This window comes from Vespa velutina, unplaced genomic scaffold (genome assembly GCF_912470025.1).
Source record: "Vespa velutina unplaced genomic scaffold, iVesVel2.1, whole genome shotgun sequence".
Taxonomy (NCBI): domain Eukaryota; kingdom Metazoa; phylum Arthropoda; class Insecta; order Hymenoptera; family Vespidae; genus Vespa; species Vespa velutina.
The window spans coordinates 471,377-496,623 of NW_025920071.1; the positions used below are offsets into that span (position 1 = coordinate 471,377).

The 25,247-nt window shown below is 30.5% G+C and overlaps 2 long non-coding RNA genes across 11 annotated transcripts; one reads left to right on the top strand and one right to left on the bottom strand.

The window, feature by feature from the left end:
• Nucleotides 1-1,422: 1,422 nt before the first annotated feature.
• On the bottom strand, nucleotides 1,423-25,247 carry LOC124957513. 10 transcript variants are annotated; one of them, XR_007103621.1, is made up of 13 exons: nucleotides 24,987-25,247; nucleotides 24,815-24,910; nucleotides 24,646-24,721; nucleotides 24,149-24,455; nucleotides 19,097-19,248; nucleotides 18,841-19,020; nucleotides 14,710-15,214; nucleotides 11,619-11,696; nucleotides 6,935-7,147; nucleotides 6,698-6,724; nucleotides 5,380-6,645; nucleotides 5,202-5,301; nucleotides 1,423-5,137 (listed from the first exon to the last, which is right to left on the bottom strand). It is a non-coding gene; the product is annotated as an uncharacterized LOC124957513 (long non-coding RNA). The 10 variants fall into 10 exon arrangements; XR_007103617.1 differs by having other exon boundaries at nucleotides 6,698-6,760; XR_007103618.1 differs by having other exon boundaries at nucleotides 5,380-6,301; nucleotides 6,399-6,645; nucleotides 6,698-7,147.
• Nucleotides 16,969-18,714, top strand: LOC124957524. The gene is made up of 4 exons (XR_007103650.1): nucleotides 16,969-17,217; nucleotides 17,309-17,480; nucleotides 17,681-17,807; nucleotides 17,889-18,714. It is a non-coding gene; the product is annotated as an uncharacterized LOC124957524 (long non-coding RNA).

Consider the following 25,247-nt stretch of genomic DNA (forward strand, 5'->3'; position numbering starts at 1 on the left):
TATGAAAAATTTCTTTATATTTCTTTTGCTTTCGTCTGTTATTGTTTCTTCTTGTCTTACTATTTTATGATCGAAATGCATTTGTTTTTATACTGTTTCTCTACGATCAATCGAAGCGTCACAATCAGTAGACATTAATTTTGTCTCATTAGTGAGTTTAAAAAAATGTCAGGCAAGAAAAAGTTTCTAACAAGAAAGAATAAAGGCAATGCATTGATTTTAACCTGTTATTAAATGCTGCTATAATGGCTTCCGCGTATATTATCTTATTGAATCATTATAATGGCTTTCGTGGATATTATGCTTTTGAACGAGATGTGTAGATTTTATCATTGACAACCTACTACGTAGAAAAAACTTTGCACATCAAGTAGCAACAGTGATATGTTTATTTAACTATGTTCGATATATAGTAGATACAATTAGACTATGACTTCCAGCAGCTATGGCTATGGTCTCTAGAAGAGTCAAAGAAAGAATAATTCTTTTTGTGTTCCCGACATCTTTTCCGTTTCCTTTCTTTTCAGAGTCTTTGTTGTCTTTTTACTTTAGGTTACTTTTTACTTTTGGTTTCCCGCGTGTGCATTTGGTGGCTCTGTGATGTATTTATTATGTGTCTTTGCCGGAAGAGACGTAATAGTCGCGCCGAGATCGCCACAGCCACTCCCTGAGTGAGTTTCTGCGGGAAGTTTGAAATTGACTTAACGTCTGTAAGTTCGTTTAGATTTATCTGTAATGAAACCCCAGTGATGTGGTTGGATTTGTTGATCTGGTTGGTCATCGTCGGTTTTATTTATGTATGCAGGCTTCAATCTGTTTGTTGAAATGTTTTTCTCTTCTCCGTTGATGTTAATTTTGAAAACCCGGTCACTTATTCGGTCTATAACCTTATATAGACCAATATACGATTACTCTAGTGGATCTTTCACGTGATCACAGTACAGGAATATATGAGAATAGGTGTCAAGGTCTTTTAGAATGAAGAACCTGGCTTTGTTGTGATGAGCAGTCGATGTACGTCTAAGTCCACGCATGAATTCTGTGTTTCTCCAAAAAGATTTGTGGCTTAGATTGTTGTTCAGCAGTGACGCAGATTTCGCCTGGTACGCGTAAACAGATACCATATAGTATGTCAATTGGGGTACCCTGGTGTCAGGTTTAAAGCTGATTCTTAAGCCTAATAATACTGTAGGTAAGATCTCAGTCCATGTATTAGGGGAACACATCAGCGCTGTTTTGAGAATCTTGTGCATCCTCTTTACAATTCCATTGGATTGAGGATGGTAGGGTATAGTCCGAGTTTTTGTTGCTCCCACAAGCTGAGCGAGAGTTTCGAAAAGTGCTCACACAAATTGAGTTCCTTAGTCAGTTGTGATTTTTATCGGTGTACCGTAATGACAGATCCAATGTTCGTATAGTGCAGTAATGATGGTATCTGTTGTCATGTCCTTCAGAGGTATAGCTACGGGTGAAACGATCAATGATGGTTAACTCTTTCGCAACAAGTGCCGTCAACATACGGCAGTCACTTGATGCACCACAGCAGTCGATGCCGTCTAAATACGACAGTCATTTTTTGTCCCACGTAGGCTGACGCCGCACAGCAGTCATTTATTAGTTAATAGCGGCTGACGCCGTCTAAATACGGCAGTCTGTTTATTGGTTTACAGAGGCTATCGCCAACAATATACAGCACAGATTTTATTGTCAGAGAATTAAAGAATTTTTCTCATTAAGAGTATTCTTAATGAGAATAAAAGTAACAGAAAATTATTTTGCTAAAAATTCGAAAAATTCTGAAGATACAAAAAGAATGGATTTATTTTCTGTAAATTTATGGTATATCAGATTCAACTAACTTATAATAAACTACAAAAAATAGAGTGGGCCTAATCACTAATTACATCGGTAAAACCTCCAATTTCACTTTTTTGTTCTTAATGTTAATAAATATTTTACCCTTTTTAAAACGGAATATAACAGTAGGAAACAACGGAAACAGGTGAACGGGACTGATTCGGATAGTTATGATGAAAACGAATCTTATATAAATACACCATTTCGTAAAATAAGGTGATTAAATTTACTTAGTACATCGAAATCTGATGAAATTGAAGATGTTAACACATTGTTGACCAGTCTCGAGTTAACTCGTGTTTTTATGGCCGAACGTTGTTGACCGACAACGAGTAAACTCGTGATGCATTTTTTTTTCACATCGCCATTGTTTCCTCTGTTGCCAACCATACAGTGAAATTGTTGGTCAGTAATACACGAGCTATTTCTCTCACTTGTAAGTCCCACCAAATCTTTTGTAGTAAAAAAATTTAATAATTAAAAATATTTAAAAAAAACGATGACGGAACGTAATGAAGATTCTTTCAATGAATTAATCGCGGATGATTTATCTGATTGTCCGAGTAATTGTGAATCAAATTGTGGTAAACTTGAAAATGATACTGTATCGGAAGATAGTGACTCCAATATTAGACCACCAAAATATCAAAGAAGAAATATAATAGAATCTGATGATTGATGACGAAGAATTGGAGGAAGAGTGGAACGAACATGACATTACATCAAAACTACAGAATTATTTAAATATTCCTGGTGCAACTATTGAACTTGGTGACGCGCCGACTATCAATGAGTAATGGCTTTATTTTTTGATAGTGGTTTTTTTGATTTAGTTGTTACGCAAACCAATTTGTACCATTCTCAAATGAAAGGATTACATCAAACCTCTGCAAAAACGGTACCATGGACGGAGGTTATCATTAATGAAATAAAAAAGTTTCTTGGATTACTAATATTGATGGGCCAAACCAGAAAATCTCATTGAAGAGATCATTGGTCAACGGATCCTTTAGTTGAAGCATCAATATTTCGAGCAACTATGTCCAGAATGCGATTTGAACAAATTCTTACATTTTTTCATCTAAATGATAATACACAACATACATCTACCAAAGACAGGCTTTGCAAAGTTAGACCGCTTTTGAATTATATTATTCCAAAATTTCAGTCCCTATATACACCCAAGCAGGAGTTGGCTCTAAACGAAGCAATGATACCATACAGAAGACGCATCAGCTTTAGGACGTACAATCCAGCGAAGATAACGAAATATGGAATTTTGATCAGAATGCTTTGTGAAAGTGAGAGTGGGTATATATGCAACTTCGAGGTCTATTCGGGACAAGGCAAAAGGCTGCAAGAAACCATATTTTCTGTGTTGGAGCCGTATCTTGGTCAGTGGCATCATATGTACCTAGACAATTATTAGAACAGCGTATCTACAGCCAAGCTATTACTCAGAAAAAAATAGTAGTGTGTGGAACCATACGGGAAAACCGTGGCTTACCAAAAATCCTGATAAAAAGATCCAAAAGTCTATACAGAGGAGAAATGACTTTTTTACGAAAGGGACCTGTTATTCTTATTGCTTGGAAGGATAAAAGAATAGTACGCATGATATCAAGTATTCATAATGCTTCCATGAAATCAAGTAGAAATCGAAAAAAAAATTATATAGACAATCAAATATACAATCAAACCTACGTGCATATTGCAGTACAATAAACATATGACAGGAGTAGATCGTGCAGATAAATACTTAGCAAATATAGCAGTATTTTACGAAAAACTGTAAAGTGATACAAAAAATTAGCATTGTTTCTGATAAACTGCACTTTGTTCAATGCTTATAAACTGTACTGTAGATATCTGCCAGAAAATAAAACGAGATATAAAAAATTTCTACTGGAAGTAGCTAGAGAATGGATAAGTGAGGATTTCAAAGACTGTAGCATTGAACCTGACACTTCTCAAACTTTCAAAACAGCTCCTTATAATGACACACCCTTCAGGCTTTCTGGACAAGAGACCACGTTTTAGAAAAAATAATCACTTCAAGAAGAGAAAATCCGACTAGAGTGTGTAGGGTATGCTCTTCAAGGGGAAAACAAAGCGAAAATAGATACATTTGTAAAAGCTGTGGTGTACCATTACACGTAGGTGATTGTTATATTACTTATCACACGAAAAAGAACTATTAAAAGCTAAATACTAAATAAAATTCATTAATGTTTATTTTTATTGTATTACTTCCACATATAGTTACGAAATAACAGCCGGTAACATGAGATAAATTTTCATTAAAAATGCCAGTCAACAATGTGTTAATTAACAAAGCATCAATCTGAATGATATCAGATGGACCTCTCAAAATTGTGGGCTCACCATTCATGATTTTACAAGACAACAATCGGGAATTCAAACAGACATATCTGATTCTTGGAAAATTTTTTCGATTTTTCAAATTATTCGTATATGAGGAATTGATAGATTTCATTGTTAAAAAAACAACTAATCATTGGAGACGAAGAGATAATAGTAATCCTGAACATGGGACAAAAACAAACGAACCGTACGGTTTTATCGCTGTTTGCTTACTAATGTCTAAAGAGAAGAAATTATCGATTGGTGAATATTGGAGCAAAAATAAATTATTGCGAAGCAACATCTTTGCAGAATAATGAGTAGAGATCGCTACAAAGTATTACTGAGAAAATGTTACTGCGCTTTCGCGGAAGACAACAAAGTACGGTACAGGTGCGCCGTCGCGAAAATGTTAAGCAGTATCAGTAGTGTATACCTTCAGTAGAAAGATGATGTCCAAGTGAATATGATTAATGCGGTTATCAAGTATGTCTATGTGGATTAGCTTGATCTTATTGTGACGGTGAATTTTTCCTCTTTGGCAAGCAAGATATTCTCTAGACCATTTGAGTGCATCCTTAAGGATCAAGCCAAATGTGAGGCAACATGATCTGAACTGCCTGAAGTATACAGCAAGGATAGTTGATCATGCCGAGAAATCTGCGAAGTTCAACTATAGTTTTAGGTTTCTGATATGTTTTAATGGCATCAACTCGTTCGCACGTTGAAATGTAACCATGTTCATTAATGATGTAATCCAGGAAGTTTATTTCCGTTTGGTTGAACAGGCAGTTTTTGAGATTGATAATAAGGTTGTTGTCTTTTAAGCGTTCAATGTGTTTGTTCCAGATATTTGTCTCCATTGTCCGAGAATACCAAAATGCCATCCACGTAGACGAAGACGAAGTCCAGGTCTCTGAAAAGTGGGTCCATAAATCGTTGGTACGACTGAGTGGGATTTTTCAGACAAAAAGGCATACCTAAGTGTACTCAACCCAAGGTGTTATGATGGCAGTTTTTCAATGTTGTCCACGTGCACAAATAGTTGTAGATATGCTTTTTCGCAGTCAATTTTGCTTTCTATTGTGTATCCACAGAAAGAATGAGCGGAGAGCTATATGACAGGATTAGTAGCATCAATAAGTTTACGATAGTCACCTCACGTTCTCCAGCTGTTGTCTTTCTTTCGTATCATATGAATAGAATTGGCGTACATTCCGCTGGAGGATCTAATGATTCCGGAGTTCAGAAGTTCTCTGATTTGAGTTTCTGCCGCCGCTGCCTTTTCACCCGCTAGTTTACGTGCTAGGGGCAGTGACAAGTGGACCATGCGTAATAATTTCGTGCGCAAATGGACGTATTTTTAAATTTAAGCATGGCTTGCTAATCGACCAAGTGATCTCAACGAATTGTTTTAAAAGTTCAGCATACTCAGTAGGCAAATCTGAACTTATAGATGAGATGCCGTAATGCTGTGCTTCCATTGCATTACCTTTTGACAAGAGATGAGACACTAGATCTATCAATTGTTGGTATTTTAAATCAATCAAAAAGTTTTAGTGAATTAAGCAATCAGTTCTGATGATTGCTATTTCCACGTGTGCGATGATCAAAGACCAGCAAAAATCTCTGCAGATATTTAAATCAAGGATGATAATTTTAGTGCCGTATATATGTGACGAATTTGCAGCATAAATTGTGAGTCTGTATTTCTATTTTTATGAAACTTTTTAGCGAATGTTATGGACACGACCGACCCAGAGTCAATCAAGAATTTCTGTTTGGAAGTGTAGTCGGAGCTCTTTTGGCCTGGAGTTGCTGTCTTTCACTGCTCTTACTGAAGACAGCGATGTTAGATTCCCTGATTTGTTGTTTGTCAGGTTGTCATTGAAGCGAATTTACAATGTAAAAGGCAGCGTTTTGCTTCGCTGCCAAAACTTTGGTGATAATAGGAGATTCTATTGCGAGAAGGTGTCGACGATCTTGAACTGATGCGATTATGATGCATCGGAGATTGTCGAGCCTGCATTTGTTGGTTTTGTTGTTGCAGTAGAATGAGTTGTGATATGAACTCATCGTTCTTCATCACAAAAGATTTATGAATTTCTATGAGCTTTGAGTCAATGTCTTAAAGAGTCGGTGATGTAAGATTGCGTGTAAAGGTTGCCATACATAACCTGGTTATTCTGTTGATCGTAAGGCATCAGTTCGTAAAAACGATCCGCAAACTCGGCTATAGCATCAAGTGGAAGTTTACTTGTAGTAATCAGATAGTTTGATATATGCTGGAATTCGTTCAAGCCAAAGTTGTTGCGATATGGTATCATCAGCGAAATCATCAGCCAATTCGTGCATTTGTCACAGGAACTGAGAAGGTGTTCTATTTGGAAGCGTTGACTCACGTAAAAGTTTCTTTGTTTTTGTCTGAAATCAAAGAGTCGTGAGATTACCGCATATCTGAAAGTTTTATCTTTACCTGTAGCGAGCTCCTATTATACCACGTCTGAAATCAGAGCCTCAAGGTCCGTCAGATATTTTACTTTATCATCAACGAATACAAAAGTAGTGAATTCAGCCTCAGTCATGATGAACCAGAGATCCGGTCGAATTTTGGTGAACATCGGCAATTTAAGTTTATTCATCGAATAATATTTGTCACGCAATATATTGTTATAGCCTGGTGATTGATTATAATTGTACAGGTTCTACATACCAGAAATATTTCCTGTTATTGTTCCTATTAATGTCGCTGTTGCGATGGGTGAAGCTGTCGCACTGTTCCGTGGCATCATTTGTCCGTTGTTATTTTGATTCCTTTGTTCAGGATGGGTTCCTTTGTCGTCTGTATCTTTTGAGTTTAACTTGCCGTTGTTGTTGATTCATGGAGATTGGATTCAGATTCGCGCTGAATTCTGTTGTATCACGTCTGAAATCAATTGGATCGTGTCTTGATCAAGGGCCTTAAGGACTGTTAGGTATTTTAGTATGTATGTATATTGTTGGCTCTTAACATAGTGTTCGATGTTTGTGATTTTTTTTCAAGTATTCTGAACATGAGGCTCGAATTTTATAATGTGGCAGGATGGCTGAGCCCGATACGTTTTTCCTTTTGTAGGTACTCTTAATGCATAAAGATCACGTCGGGGTCATCAATTCTAGTCAAATTATCGTTGACATCCCACTATGTAGAAAGAACTTCGCACATTCAATAACAATAGTGATAACAATAGTGATCAAGTAATAAAAATAAGTACATAAATTTAATTCAAATGACTCTGGAATGAAAACACGAATTAATCGATTTTCTACTCCATTAGCCTACTGCGAGCTATTCTTTTCCGAAGAATTGACATTATTAATTGTTGAAGAATCAAATCAGTTGAAAAGAAAAATCGGGCACAAAATAAAAATTCTGTGTTCATTTAGAAAATCTTATGAACAAGCAGCAACTCTGAGTGAGATTTACTGTTTTTTAGCAATTAGGTTATTAATGTCGCGAGTTAAAAAATTGCATTACTCCGAATGTTGGACAAAAGATAAATTCTTGCGTAATGACATTTTCGGACGTATAATAAATAGATATAGATAAATATTTCTCATGCGAATGCTTTATTTCAGTGAGATTAGTAATAGGCTAGTAAAAATAAGAGAAATCTATAATAATCCTTGGCTCTCATTTCAAAATAATTTGAATCCATTTTGTAACATATGCATCGATTAAAGTTTATTATAATACAAAGGCAGATTATCGTTCAAACAGTATATTCCATCCAAACGGTATAGATTTGGCATCAAATCTTTTATATTCTGCAACTGTAAGAATGGATACGTTTTAAATTTTATTATATATGCAGGGATTCGGAGATAACAAAAATAACTGAAAATTCTCCCGGAAAATGAGGTGAAATTGTATTTTCATTATTAGTATCATATATAGGAAAAAAGCACACCTGTTTATTAATAATTGGTATATTAGTCTGACTGTGTTCGCTTGTCTCCACAATAATACAACAAACGTACTTTAAAACAACATCGAAGAAATTAAAGGCCTATCATGAAAGAATAATTAAAGGCACGTGAAATATTTTTTTCAGTCTTTGCCTAATATGTTATCGCTCAAATGACAAGATAAACGCGAAGTATATATGCTGACCATTATTCACTTCGCAGATTTTATAAACACAAAAAGATTAAATTACCGAATAAAGCAAGTTATCCGAAAAACAATCTTGCATAGTGGACTATACCGCAGACATGGGTACGATAGATAATAGAATAGTTGAATACATCAAGAGAAGTACTAAATGGTTCAAAAAATATTTCTTCCTTTTACATGGTGTGTCTGTTTAGAATGCATTTTGGTCGTACAAGATGAAAAAATGACAATGCGTGCATTTCACCTTCAATTACTAAAAAATATAGTCAAATAACATAAGACGTTAAACAATAATTATCATAATAAATCTACTGCCTATCAGTCATTATGATTAACAAATAAATATTACCCGTCATTCTGTAAAATTATAAATAGCAAACAAACGTTGCGAAACTGTGTAAGGTGCTCAAAAACTGATATAAGGAGAAGATCACGGTACGAATGTAAAGATTGTGGTATGTGACTGCGTCGTTCCTTGTTTTATCATATATAATTATACTATTAATTAATAAAGTATACGTCTTCTTTTTAGTTTCTTGCGTATTTTTCAATCTTTTTACATAAAAATGTATAAATAAATTATAATTTATTCCTTTATAACTCTACTTCGATTTAATGTCATAATAAAAAGAGTCATACACAGTTTACGCGCGGTTCGCGTGGAAACATGCTGTACTGAGATACAATCCCGCAGAAAGTCCAGTCGTAACAAAAGTTTAAGAAATTACAGAAGGAAGAAGAGAGGAGGATTAATACCAGAAAAAAATATTGATATCATCAAACTTACAAACTGAAAATTTCCACAATCCATGTTTGGAATCTGTACAAGTAAGCGCAAATAATTCTAATTTTTCTTCACCTCCTTAGCAAATAGAACACGGATCAAATATATTGTGTTGTTCGGAAAGTAACAGTCGTTTTTTCCCAACAGAAGCATTATTTATATTTTTAAGCAGCTAACTCCATGCTAAATTATATTATTATTATATATTTTAACACCTAACATTTAAAGGAGTATTTGTAAACAATTCTGTTTGATTCTGTGCAATTGTTTTTTCTTGATGTCCTATCAAAAATGAAAAATCAAAAGCAGCATTTTTGGCATATTTTGCTTTTTTATTACCAAGAAGGTAAAAATGCAGTTCAAGCGAGGGAAAAGTTATGTGACATATTTGGAGAAGATGTCTTAACGGAACGCCAGTGCTCAAACTGATTTGAAAAATTTCGTTCCGGCAATTTTGATATTGAAGGTACATCACGTTCTGGAAGGCCAATTGAACCTGATAAAGACTAAAAATAAAGGTACTGCAAACTGCCCAATAATAACACACGACATCGCTACGAGACTAAATCTGTCAAATTCGACCATTTATAAACACGTGAAACGACTTGATTTTGTTATAAAGATCGAAAGTTCCATATATTCTTATAGAAAGAGATTGCTCCGTCGTATTATGATCTGCTTCTCAAGCGTCAAAAAAATGATCCATTTTTAAAGCTAAATCATAACTGGAGACGAGAAATCATGGAGCAGAAGAGATGAGCTTGCTCAAAGTACATCAAAGACCGATATTCATCAATAAAAGAGATGCTTTCTATTTGGACGAATTATAAAGGAATAGTTTTTTTTTTAACTTCTTAAAATCCATATTTACATAACACTAATTTGAACATTCTCACCATCGATATGTCAATCTACTGGTTGCTAACTTATAATAAAACTCCTTATCTACTAGATTTTAACATCTTAAAAGATTTAAACTCATTAAATTTTAAAATTGAATCATGCTTACAACTCAGCTCTGATCAATAAATTATATTAATTACATACTGGAACAGATCAATCGTTTATAAAAAGTCATGAATCCTGTGCAACGAAAAGACAAATTAAATGCTATTAAAAGAAAATGTATGATTAGAACTGAACTGTAACATTCTGCTAAGGGCTCCTCTTCAAATTGAAGAAACAGTTAACAACATAAAGATGTTATACAAAAGACCGCGTGAATAACAACCACACAAAATGATTCATCCAAAAGAAACCTGAAATATCCTGACAATATTTTCATTCAAACAAAGATGACAAAAGAAAACTAGGTGGTAGAAAAATAAGTCAAGAATAAACAAAAGACAATTAAACAAATTAATCAAAGAAATAAACCAAAACATACAAAATATCCAGAATAACAATATAACAATAACAAAAGATACTCTTTAAAGATCCCTGAAATCACTTTCACCAGTAACACAAGCCATAAGACAGAAAATTCTTTTTGGAAAAAAGTCAAAAGATGTAAAAGATCAATAATACCAATACCGGACATACGAAAACTCGACGGCTCATGGGAAAAAATACAGAAGACTAAATAGAAACATTTACTGATCACATAGAAACAACACTTCACAAGGCACAAATTTATCCCAATAGTCAATAATAATTATAGAAATACAACCTGCGAAGGCGCGAGAAAATATACCCTGAGGACTAGGTAAAAAATTAAACAATATGAAATATATTAGATCTATGATCTTATAAATAGAGACGTTGTCTCAATGAACACATTGCACATATGCTACTTTCCATATATAAACAATTTACCTAATATCTATTACTGAAAAATTGTAAAAAATATGGAACAAAAAAAAGTTTTATATGTTGCGTCGAATTATAAAGGGACTGCCTGACGAATCGCCAAAGAAGTGTAAACAAATGTAAGAAATATGTGTCATATTCTGCAAAGAAGCAAGCTCATTAAATACAAACAATTAAAGTAATAATCTCCCTTAATTGGAAAGCATAAAGCCGCCATTGAAGTTTATAAATGATCACGTTTACTGGATGAAAAAGTAGAGAAATGTAATTTTTTAAATTGACAAAATAAGAACTTAAGCTTAGCTAATAAAAACAGACATGCATAATATAAGAAAACAATGAAAAAACATAATTGTAAATCCTAAAACAGAATTATTAATGGTCATGCTCGCCAATAACTTATTGGAAAAATTATGATCAGTAACTTATGTAGATTCGAAATTTAAATATTATAAAATTTGTAAGGTAAATTAAAGCAAAGCAGAGTAATTCAGTATTACCAAGCATCGAATGTCCAGAAAATGAACGAGAGTAAGTTTGTATATCACGAGAGATAATAGACAAAAAACATTTGTAGTTTTCCAAATACTTTGGCCTAAACCCAACTACAATAGCGGATATTATAGCGACTTGAATTTGTTCACTTACTACTTAAAAAGTTCTATGGTGGTTTCAAAATACTCATTTGCGATGTAGATCGAAATTGACTTGAGAAGCAATGATTATCTGAAAAAAGATTACAAACAAAATTTATATTTGTTATACAAAGTAGGTATTTCTTCTTTAAATGGGGGTGACCTAAATAGACAGGTTACGAGCAGATATCGTATACTTTCATATATACACTTACAATAAATTAATCTAATACTAACTAGCAGCTTGAGCAAAAACTGATTTTACAACAAACAATTACTCGTTTTAATATCTTAAAGCCGATATATCGACTTTCCAAGTTCTTTAATAATTTAAGCATATGTAATGACATTCTATTTTGATTACAGAAATAATTTTCACGTAAAACTACAAACATTTTACAATAAAATAAAAAATACGTGAAAATATCTTCATTTTTGAAAGAAATATGTTAATTTTAACAGATAATAGATACAATTACAATCCTATAGTTTTCTAAATATTTTTGGACAGCATACGAAAAATTTATAAGATATTACAAGGATTAAACAATAACGTGATATCTCCGACTGGGGTGTATTAATCCGTATCTTTACAATTTTCGTCTTTTGATATATCAATATATACGTAAAAAGAATAGATTTATTATCAGTGTTATTTTGCAGTCCAGAGAAAAGTTAATTATCTCCACCAGTATTAAATTTACTATAATAAAAAGAATTGCAAAATTACATTGGCGATAAAATTTCAATATTCACTTATTAATATTATTCTACAAAAGAAGTGTATTAATGTCTTGATCATCTTAGCTGATGCACTAACTCTTTTACGCAATAAGTATTCATTAAATAAGAGGCGAACAATAAATTGAATTCGCTAATAACTATTGTTTGTTTTATATGTAAATACAGATAACCGTAATAACAGTATAACACAAATATTCCATTCCATAAAAATGACACGTTATATAAATTCCGTTACGCGAGATTAAGATCTAATAGAACAGACGAAGTTAATTTCCGAAATTTTTTTTATATTATTTATAAATCTTTTTATATGATATAAAAAGCCACTGACATGACTAATAGGTATAATTTCTGTCTTATCTATGTAATCCATATAAGTGAACATACAAGAGAAATTTTAATTTCATGCACATAACGCATAAATATTTTCAACAAAATAAAATGAAATAAGTGAAAAGATAAAAATCTAACAATTTCAATACCGTGTTATATCGCTATAAGGGGGTTACCTGTAATGTTTATGTGACTATAAAAAAGAAATTAAATAAAACTTTATAAGAACAAACATTGACTCTAAGATTGTTTTGCATCTATTAAATACACATGATGTACAAAATTAATTGAAATTATAAACCGTAAACAAATTTAAATAAACGTAAAAACACAGTCTGCTTCACGATTCTTCTTTTAATTTAATGAAACAAGAATAGACTCATCCATGGCTGCACGAACAACTGCACAATAAGAACTGATATAAAACGAAAGCAATATTACTAGTATCATTATTATAATAAAGAAAACTCCTTGAAAGTATACGTATACTAAGTAAATGAAAAGAGGTTACTTGAATTTTTATTAATAAAAACTAAATGAAATAAAATAAAAGAGCACGAAATAAAAAGGAATTGATAATTGCGGTTTATTTAATAATGATAATTATCCTAAAATAAAATAAAATAAAATTTTCGATGAATGATCATCAAGAAAATAATATTATTTATGTACCTCTATTTGTAGTGTATTTGTATTGTACCTTGATCATATTACTGTATAGTGAGAGAGAAGTCACCTTCCCTAATTGTCTATCATGCGAAAACAAAACAACTTTCCTAAGAAGTACCAAGCAAAATAGAACAATAGAAAGTTCGTCCTTAATGTATGTTCTTTTATTAGAATTTACTTGAAAATTTTAAAACCACACATTTAACTTAACTTCGGCTACATACGAAGAGCAGTGAAAAATAAACCTACGTTTCCACTGTACCTCGTATAGAGCTTCGTCGATTCGTAGAATATCATGTATTATAAAATGAAAGTGTTTTACGTATATATATATACGTAAGATATTTTTTGAAACCCTACCTGGAAGATACGAACTGACTAATTCGAATCAGTCAATCTTGATTAATACGAATTTCATTAACAAAAATACTATAACTAAAATGTAACAACTTGGAAACCATAATTCTTTTCTCATAATTTGCCCTACTCAAGACATTACCGGTTAAAAGATAAATCACGCTCTCCTTGACTACCAAACGGTTTACCTCACATCCATGCATACACACGACTTATTAGTTCCAGAATCTTCCATCGATTCGTTCAACTGTCGATCGGTACATCTCTCACACACACATGGCTAACTAGTCTGGAACCTTCCCATTCCATAATTATATATATATATATATATATATATATATATATATATATATATATACATATATAAACATACACACAAATGTTAAAATCAGGGTGTAGAGGGAATGATTGAAACAAGTGATCTCACAAAATAATTTGAAGAGTATATATATATATATATATATATATATATATATATATGTATATGTATATATATATATGGATATGTATAATAATGCTACTAACGGTCCGTTCAACAACACAAAATCTTACAGAATGTCCTCTTTTTGTCTTTCAAATCTTTTTTCAATCGTAACTAAGTAACTCAGTCATCTGAATGCCTGAATGTCTATATCACGCGCTTGGCAATAACAATCCTGATATATGTATACCCCTATATATACGATTTAGAGAAAAGTCATACATAATACATAATACAATCAATTATGAATAAATGACTTAAAAATGATTACACTAATCACTATTAAAAAACCTAACATAGAATACACATTACGAAAATAAGATCTGAAAATCCTAAAACAAGTACAACGCAATAAGCTCCTCCACGATGGACATATCTAGATTACAATTTTATTTACACGAATAAATCTCAAATGTACCACTTTTTCGACTTGCAAATGCTACACCATAGAAATCACATGTTTAGCTATCGATTAGTATATTGGAAGAATGTGTAATTTAAAAGAAATAAAGTTGATTACTTGTAATCAGGAAAACGACGAACTTCTTGGCAATTTATGTCAGCACGCGCAATCTTAAATGGTCTTGATAATAATACCAGTAGACGATGTCTGTGAGTTTATCGTTGACAATCCACTAGGTAGAGAAAACTTTGCACATCAAGTAACAATTGTGATGTTTATTTAGCTTTGTTCGGTGTGTAGAAGGTATAATTAGACTATGACTTTTATCAGTTATGACTGTGGTTTCTAGAAAAGTCGAAAAAAGAACAATGATTTTCTTTGTATTTGCAGCGTCTTTTTCGTCATCTTTATTTATTGGTTTCCCGTGTGTGCGTTTGGTGGCGCCGAGACATGTTAGTTATGTGTTTTGCCGGAAGAGGCGTAACAAGTCCCACATATATAGCACCATCTTGTGAACATTTCGTACAATAGACCAGGGCCGCCTTAATAATTTGCAAATCATATGCCTTTTCATCATATATATTTGACTCCTTCATTCATTCCCCGAAAGGAACAGTACATCCTGTAAATTTTATAAAAGTTTTAAAAGATATCAAAATTACATAGACTTTTATCCGTATACGTTTTCAGCTATGAAAGTGATTATATGTCAATTTATCTAAAAGTTGTGAAAACGTTCCTAAAGCAATCATCCTCATCGCGTACATTTGTTACAACAGATGAATACATATGAGCGAAAAATAAATCGAATAATAAATAAATTTATCTGCGTAATAAATTTCAATCTTTCTTATAAATATTTTGAAGAAATAATATTTATCTGTATCTATTCATTTTTATTTAAAAACGACTATTAATGTAGAATTTATAATTGAAATGAAATATTACGAATCTATAGAAATCGAAAATCATACGAAATGTTCGGACGATTACTAAGTAGAAAAAAGTGAAGCGACAAATTTCCAGCAAAGTAATGATTTTAAATGAATTAAAAAAATAATCGGACGATGAAGGCTATTACATAAATCCTTCATTATATATATTTGTCTCGAAGTTTGTCTTACTCTTTTGAAAGAAATTAAATCCTCTAAAATCCAATTCTTTTTTCGTGTCTACAAACAAAATTATATATTGTATGCAAGTTATATAATATTATTTCTACTAGTACAATTATACTATATACTAATTGTAAGTATTTCTTACATTTACGTTTTCATATTATATATAAAAAAACTAAACAATAGAAAAAAGAAAACTGGTTGTGTATCTACCACATAATGAAAGTGAAACTTCTTTAATTAATTTAATTTTATTTAATATAGTTTTTCTATTTTAATCTTCCCGGTTATTCCCGTGTTCAGTTTCGCTATCAGCAAGTTTTAAAAATAAAAAGATAGAACAACAGAGAAAGAGAGAGAAAGAGAGAGATTTTAAATAGTTATAAATTATATTAAAAATATTGAAAGCAACTTATTTATATAAAAGTATTGTTTTATTTTAATTCTATATGAGGTGATCAACAGACAGGCATCGGGACTGAAGGAATGATAATAAGAATTTGAAAAACAAAGGATAAATCAGGAAAATACTAGTGAGAAATGAGAAACAGAGAATGAAAAAGGTAAAGGAGCAAATGCTTCATCCGCTCTCTTACGCTTAAGATAAACAATAGCGCGCAACTTATGCTCTGTTTCACTTTCTATCTCTCTCTCTCTCTATTCCTACTTCTATATACCTATTTCTTTTTATACTTTATCTCACTCTCTCTCCCTCTCTCTTCCTATTTCTGTATATTTCTCTCTTCTTTTATTCTATTTCATTCTCGATAGTAACTATATTTAATTCGTATACATCAATTACGTTTTCAAAGACAAAAACAAACTTAACATTATTGCTACATGCTTTAACATCATCCTTTTTATTTCACACGTTGCAAAATAAAGAACTAATAACCTTACAGAAAATTTTTATTTATTTAATCAAACTTATATCTTCTGTAAACCTATAATGTATATGAGAATATCTCCTTTTTCATTAAAAAAAGTATTTTCAATAAAATAAACACTTTCTTTATTTTAAAAAACTTTTGAATCTTTTTCTTACAAATCAGGTGCTGTTTTTTAATTGAATGTAATATGTAGTCGTTTTACTTATCTTTTAGCGAATATGATGTAAAACAATTTTATATAAATTAGTTGATTCTTAGGCATATTTAATAAAATTAACAATAAGACTTTTTCATCTTTTGATTTTCAAGTATTCTGATTATCTTGTAAGAAAATTTATTCCATTTATATACAACCACAATTTGTTCCGATGAGGACGCTTTTTATCTGCAGCTTCCAAATTTATAATCTGTATCGCTCAAAGCTTTTTAACTTGATGCGTTGAAGCATAGTAGCCATGTTCTTTTTACTCTTTTTATTCCACAATGTAAAACATATTCTTATGCGTTTTTATGCGTTTCCTTTCTTCATTTTAATTCGACTGCACATTTGGGCCCATAATCTATGAGGTTATGACGAAGAAAATGATTGTATGTGATGGAATAACACTTAAAAACTTGTAAGTAATGCGAAAAAAGTACATAAATTAATGCGATACGTGAATTTGTTGCCTAAATCATCAACTAACAAAATCATGATAATAATATTAGGATGCATATGACATATGAATACTATAGAGAGTATTTTTTTGATCAACTCATCTTAAATTGATTTGCAACAAAAAAGAAACTACAGAGGGTCGCCACGTGTTCGTATTAGTCACGTCATTAGAGTCTTGTTTGTCACTCTAGGCACGAATTATTTTTAGATTCTTGACAGCAGGTAAATATAACAAATTTTTAAATTAAGCGAATATAAATATATTAATATGTATATATGATATGTGTATATATAACAAATCAATTATCTCCTTGTAATAAACTCTAAGCCAAAGGTACAAATAAATGAATAAATAAAATAAGATAAAATAGATATTATTCTTTTAATGTAAATATTTGAAATAAAAAAATTTAATATTTGAGGTTATCTAGAATTACTACATGGCGAGGCTGATGGTGTAGAATGATATAAAATATTCATTACCTAATGATATAATTTCCAACACTGTCAATTCATTTCCATTTGCTTTTATAACTGCAGTTGCATTTGGTATTATTTTTTTTTATTTTCTTAAATGTGAAAAACTAATATTTAACCTTAACATAGGTTTATTATCATTGTTTTTTATAGATTCTAAAAACATCTAAGAATTCGAAGAAACATTCACAGTTATTTGAAGAATATTGTAATTTTCCTCATTATGTAGGAGAATCAGATGGAAAACACATAGCAATAAAAGCTTCTCCAAGTACTATCAGCTACTACTATAATTAAAAAGAATTCAATAGTATACAACTAATGGAATTTCTTGACGTAAATCATGTGTAAATCTTGACGTAATCTAATGAAAAAGTTTCTAATAGAAATGTATCCAAGAATTTTATTGGATACTTTATTAAATAATAATAATTCACTAAATTTTCCTGCTGCAGTACATTTATCTGAACATAAGAAATGTTTACTCCATGTCATTGTTGCTGATGATGTGTTTACCATGAAAACTTATTTATTATTATACTCTTTTTGTATAATAACCTGCACCGAATTGTGTATTTAATTATCGTTTCTTGAGAGCTAGACAAATTATAGAAAACGTATTTGATCTTATTATTAATCTATTTAGTATTTCAAGTAAACCACTAAAACTTTTTACAAAAAAATCACTTTTAGTGTTAGCATTAACGTATAACACACTTTTCTTCTGACACAAGAAAATAAATTGTATGCAACACCAAATACTTTTAATAGAGATGAGGAGCATGAGAAATGGATAATTTTTGAAATGACAAAATCGTACTTATTAGAATTAAAAAGAGAACAAGCTCATAAATATGCAGAAATTTCTTAAGTGTACAAAACAAATTTACAAACTATTTTCTTTCCCCACATGTAGAAATACATTAAATATAATGTATATTAATATATGATATAACGATATAAACATATATAAAAATATTGAATAAACTTTATAAATGTTGTATATATAAATAAAAATTCTTATATTATTATGTATGCTTATAAATTCATTATTATATTCTATTATGCATATATTCTCATATATGTTTATGTATGCTTTACTTACCAAATTGTTGGAGTTCTTTCATCTGAGTCTTTTTTGCTTTTTATATCCCAAAATTTGGAAAAATTTATCCATTACGAAATCAATCTAAGTATCCTTTCTTCGCTCAACACTTCTTTTCCATTATCTTTAGCGCACGAGTTCTCATAAAATATTTGGGACATCGTTGGAAGTTAGAAATAACTATGCGAAAGAAGAAAAAAGTGTTTACACGTTGTTTCGCTATCTGAAAGCAATTACGGCAATTAGTTCAACTTACCAGTTATTATTTAAGATATGTTTACACATGTTTACGCATATTTTGTTACACATGTCACAAAAGTTTCTCTTGCAAGAAATGTTGCAAGTTACTTGCTAGTGCATCCGCGACATATCCGTTGCCGTATCAAAGATAGAAGAAAGGGAGATAACCTAAAAGTAGTGGTTTAGTAATATAGAAAAGTATAATAGTAGTAGTAGTAGTAGTAATTGTGTTAGGTTTAGGTTAGGTTAGAAATACGACGACCATAATACATAATTAATGTAACATGAAGCAAGTGACGTAGTAGAGTAGCAGTTTTATGTGTTGTATCTTTCAACATGTTTTCTAAGGTTTCTAATTTCACCATATAAATTTTGTTAAATTTTGTTATGGAGATAAGATTTTATTTTTGCAAAATTTAAGTTGCTCATAAAGTCAAATCGCTTTATATTTTTTTAGATTTTGAAACTCAAATATAAAAAATATGCATTTATTGCAAAAATGTTTATCATTATGAAAAAAATTGCCAGTGCCCACCCATAACTTCTCTTACATGAGTAATTGGCGATATATATATTTATATATTCATTCAGTAACAAAATGCAACTAAGTCAAAGTTGATTTAACATCTGTATTGATAAGAAGGTACAGGAAAACAGTTTATGAAGTGTTTAGAAATCAAAAAGAATAGTTTTTCTTGAATATTCAGTTACTTTTATTTAAATTATTTTAATTGAAATGTTATGTATATATATTATCTAATATTACTTAATGCATTGACTAAAACTTGTATTCCATGAATGTTTAAATCATTAAAATTTCTTTCATATTTCTTTTTGTAGACTGTTATTGAACTATATACAAAATTTTTAAATATAGTTTTAGGATAGTATAGTCAAGAAGCAATACACAGAACAAAAATTCGATAGAATGCTTCTTGGAAATATTGGTTGTCTGTTCTTGCCCTATTTGCTAATCTTATCACTGATGAAAAAATAAGGTTTAATATATATTAATTACAATCACATAAACTATTATATGTGCAAATAGCTTAAAATGAAGCAAAATATTGCAACCTGATTATACTAACACAATTACTTAATCATAACTATTCAAATTTTATAGCCAATTACTATTGCATAATTCAATGATACAAATGAAGTGTGTTATTCATTAATGATCAAAATATAATTCATGAGAGTAAGAAAGATTGTTGAGAAAATTGTCAAAATTCGGAAATGTACATTTTCATCTTTTTCACAAAGTTCTTCAAATCAAATTATTAACCTCCTCATTAACACTAGAACTACCAACTGTTGTTATATACCTATTTCTACCAAATCGATCATTTTGACTGGTCTGATATTTAGTTGGCAAAATATAAAAATTCAAAGAAAAGTTTTAAAGAAAACAAAATTTATTCTAATATTGCAAGTACATGATATATACATCTATTTACATAAAAGGTAATACTATTATTTGTTTTTTATTTAGGTTTAGTTATTATTTCGATCACTACAATTTTTGCATAAAGAAATTTTTTTCGATGTACATTTACCACAAACAAGTTTTTTACAGTCAGCACATATATTCATAGTTTTATTTTCATTACAAAAACCTATTTGGCAAGTTTTTCGTATATTAGAACTCTCGGGGCTCTTCAAGAGGTCATTCAAGTTTTCCAGTTCAGATGGGTCTTTATACTCTGTGCTATGTTCTTCTGCTAATTGAAACAAAAAATTGATGACTTTCTTATCTCATTCTTTCCCAAATACAGGAACCCATTTATTATAAATTTACTTTGGAGATCAGATCCCAACCAAAATTTGATTCCGAACTTATCGGTTTGTTCGGCATATACTGCGTGAATCGGCATCTCGCTTTACTTGGGAATAGTTGTTCGTCGATTGTAATGTTTTGTCCTGGTACGTAACAATTCTGGTTATTTTCAGTGAATGAATACCAAACATTAGAAATCAATGCAAATTTATCCGTTTGGAATCGTACACTCCGTTCATTTCTTTTATCGAAGCGGATAAATTTTGAAATATCCGTAAACTCCTTTCTATTCATAGTTTTCGAATAAAACGCTGGTCCCCAATTTTTAGACCATAAATAAGATAATTTCAAATTCTTATCTTCATAAACACCATGCGCATATTAAATTGCAAGAAAAGCGTAAAACTTTTCTTGAAATAGATCCCATTTTTCACCAAGAACTCTAAAAGCTTCTAGTTTTGTGCATGTTCTATTATATTCCATCATTCGTCGATTAATTATCAAAAAATTATCACAGTGCCTTTCATTATGCTTCGTTTTGCATATGCTGTGGATCCAATTACTGCTTTGAAAATGCTACTTATTGATCTCCTTCCTGGAGTGGATCCAGCTTTTATTTTTGTCCAGATAGTTCCATCAGGAGCAATTTCAGTTTGTTGACGGTCATTCTCATCCGAAGATGACGACAATCTCAAAAGTCTTCTTGATCTACGTACATTCAGGATGTTCTCTTCTTCACTATTGTTGGCTGAGAAAACACACACTTCTTCTTTTGATTGATCTTCTGAAATATCTGCTGGTCTAATCTCAGGATCAGAATCACCTTGGTCGATATCTTCTCTTAAAAGTCTTCTCTTATATTTGTTATGTTCTCTAAAATTTTAGGTATTTTCGGACGTCTCGGCATTTTTAGGGTAAAGTTTCTGGATAAAAATATTCTAAATATATTTTCCCTTATTATAATAAAAATATTTACAACTTACTTACATTTCAAGCTACGATAACTATAAATTTAAAGAAATATATTCAGCACAATTGTCCACAATATTGAAAGTATTTCAACCGTATACAACAACTGTTAATAAAAAAATGACTGAATACTGTACTAAGTGTAGGTATTTCAACTCTATACAACAGTTACCAATAAGAAAATAAAAACGTATCACAAAACATAAAAAAGTATCACACAGAAACATTAAAAATTATATATAAGTATATCACATATGTATATCAGAAAAATTGAAGTGAACGATCAAAATAATTTATAATACATGAATTTGGTAAAAGTCATCACATTATTATAAAATATTAAATAAAATTTCAAGATAAAATCTTGTGAACAATTAATATAATTGGTCATTTTGACCGGTCGGTAGTTCTAGTGTTAATTGTTACAGTATGTACGATGCTTTTCATATTCTCTGGATACATCAGAAAAATATTAACGATACATTTGAAAAAAAAAGAAGTAAAAAATATAAATGAACAATTATTAATACCTAATTAGCAACTTGGAGATAGTTTCTTTGGTAAGAAACATTCTGATTGTAAAATTGTTCAGATAACAGTTCATTTTATTTGTAATATTTATAAATATAAAAAAAATCTTGGATTGATAAACATGTTGCTATAATTTTTTTGTGGTCATTATATGTGTACATGCACATTTGTCGTTTTTCGAGAACTTAAAATTGACATTGTTTTTACCTGTTAAAAAATTAATGCAGATTCATTATATTTACTGTAAAACTTTATGAATTTTTAAATATTTATACAGATGTCGGAGTATATTTTATTAGTGCGTTTCATACATATGTATATGTAATAGTACTATATTACCAATTCCCATAAATGGAAGTGGTAGTAAAAGAAAAGTAACAAGAAGATTTACTTTGTCCATTGTGCACAGGATGTTTTACAAAGGCAATTACTTTATCTCCACATGTGTTTTAGCCATATATGTAGTGCTACATTGCCAACCCCCATAAATGAAAGAATTGTCAGTGAAGCGAAACAAGAATTTACTTAGTCAATTGGGCGCAAAATGTTATATGCTGGAAATTTAATATGAAGTTGAATTATACAAATGTTGTGGACACAGCTAAGAGCAGAATGGAACATAGTATATAAATAAAATTATAAGCTGTACTTATGTAGAAATGGTTTTCTATAATTGAATAAGTTATTAAATATTATAAAATATATTAAACTAGTTTTGGAAATAATTTATTAATAATAAGTGAGTAATAGTAAAGCAATTTAATAAAAATTGGTAAATAATATTCACGAAATATAAAATTAAAAATAAAAATTGGACTATAAAATTACATTCTTTTATAAAAATATTATGCAGACATTAATTACTCAAATGGAAATTACAACATTCATCCGGTCCAACCTGCTTGAAATTAAATATTCGACCACATAGAAAAATGTGTAGTACTTGCCTACCTGTAATCTGTACTTAAAAAATAGCAAGAAGATCATTCCTATACACACACTCCACGACTGTCTCTCATATTATCAGAGTGCAAAAACAAATAGGAAGTATGCCTCGAGGCACTTGCGATACCCTAACTCAAGCACTTATGATTTTTAATTAATAAGGAGTACGTACCAATTGCTATAATCGATTGTCAAGGCTAATGATTATTACGTAAATGACTAAAGCAAAAAGTACCAGTACATACTACAATAGTATATATGCACCCTAGTAATATACGAGTATTTTCATGCAATATGTTGTAAATCTACTATACAAAACGATATAAATAATAATATATTAGTATAGGAGTAGCACAAATAATTAATTAAACCAATGAAACAAGAAGATCCTATCCTGAACTAACAAAAATAAGAATGCACAATTGATATAGACAATTAAAAATATGCCACTTGCGAATAAATACAAAAGAGGAATTGCTTATGGTCATGCTCGTCAATAACTTATTTAAAAAATTACAACCAGTAACTTGTGCTGATTCGGACCTTTTATCCTCGGCATGATTGAGCACTTAAGGTATTTTAAATTTGTTCACTCACTGTTTAAGTAGTTCTGCAATGGTTTCAAAATATTCGTCCACGATGTAAGCAAAAATTAAAGGAGTATGGATTCATAGAAAGTTGAAAACAATGTAGTTCGATATATAAGTAAATTAAAAATGAAGTAGCTCAACTTCGTTCTAGACTGATAAGACACGATCATAATAATGATCAAACAAATTTTTATTAAATCTATATTAATAGAAAAGTTGTGAAATTATTAGATATGGAATTTAAAAATTTACTTACCAATATTCTTTTATAAAAGAAAATGTATTTATCATTCGATTATCTTCATTGATGCACTGACACTACTATGCGAATAGTGTGACAGTATAAAAAGAAAAATAATTTTAAACTTTACAGGAACAAATCATAACTCTGACTGACTGCTTTGCTCGCAGTCGATTTAACTGCATATGATACCAAATCTTAAATCGCGAAACATGAACGAAATTAAATTAACGAACGAAGGATCCTTCTAATTCATGATTATTATATTATTTAAACAGAACATCACTCGATTCACTATCACCCGCATGATTGCATTGATTATCTGAAAAAAGAAAGAAAAATAAAGTTATTAATATAATAACTTTATATTAATAACTTTATTTTTTATATGTTCTTAACAGTGCAGGATTTTTGAATGAAAAATATTTATAATGAAGGATTTTTTGAAAGATTTTTATAATTAAAGATTTTTTGAATTATGAAAGAAATGTTTAAAAAAGAAATTTACTTACTGTAGTCTTTGCTGATCCTTTGTACGATGAGCATTCTGCCTCAGAACAATAACGAATGATTCTTCTTTTATTGAACCTGAAAAAAGGAAACAAAATTATTAGTATCATTGTTATATAATAAAAAATTATTAAAATTATTAAAGAAAAGTCTAAAAAGAAATTTACTTACCAGTCTTTGTAGATCTTTTGCACGATGACCTTTCAGTCCCAGGATCATGAAGAATATGTACCAACACTGACTCTACATCGCGAATTTATATTGCATCTAATTTTATTTAATCAGATTATTTTAAAAATAAATCAAACGGGTTACGAAAAAACATATATATATATATACTTACATAATATATATAAGTATATACGAATATTGAATTTAATACAACATCGATCGATCACAATTATAAACACAAAATTATTAATCAGATAGTGTAAAAGCGAGAAAAGTTTCAATATTATGAAAATAAAGCTAGAAAATAGAAGACAAAAAAGTGCGCAAAAAATCGCGCATTCCGTTATCGACCGATATATCGGATGAGGATGTATGTTAGAAAAAAATCTACTAATTATCCGTAATTATGCAAAACGACAAAACAACGCGTAAA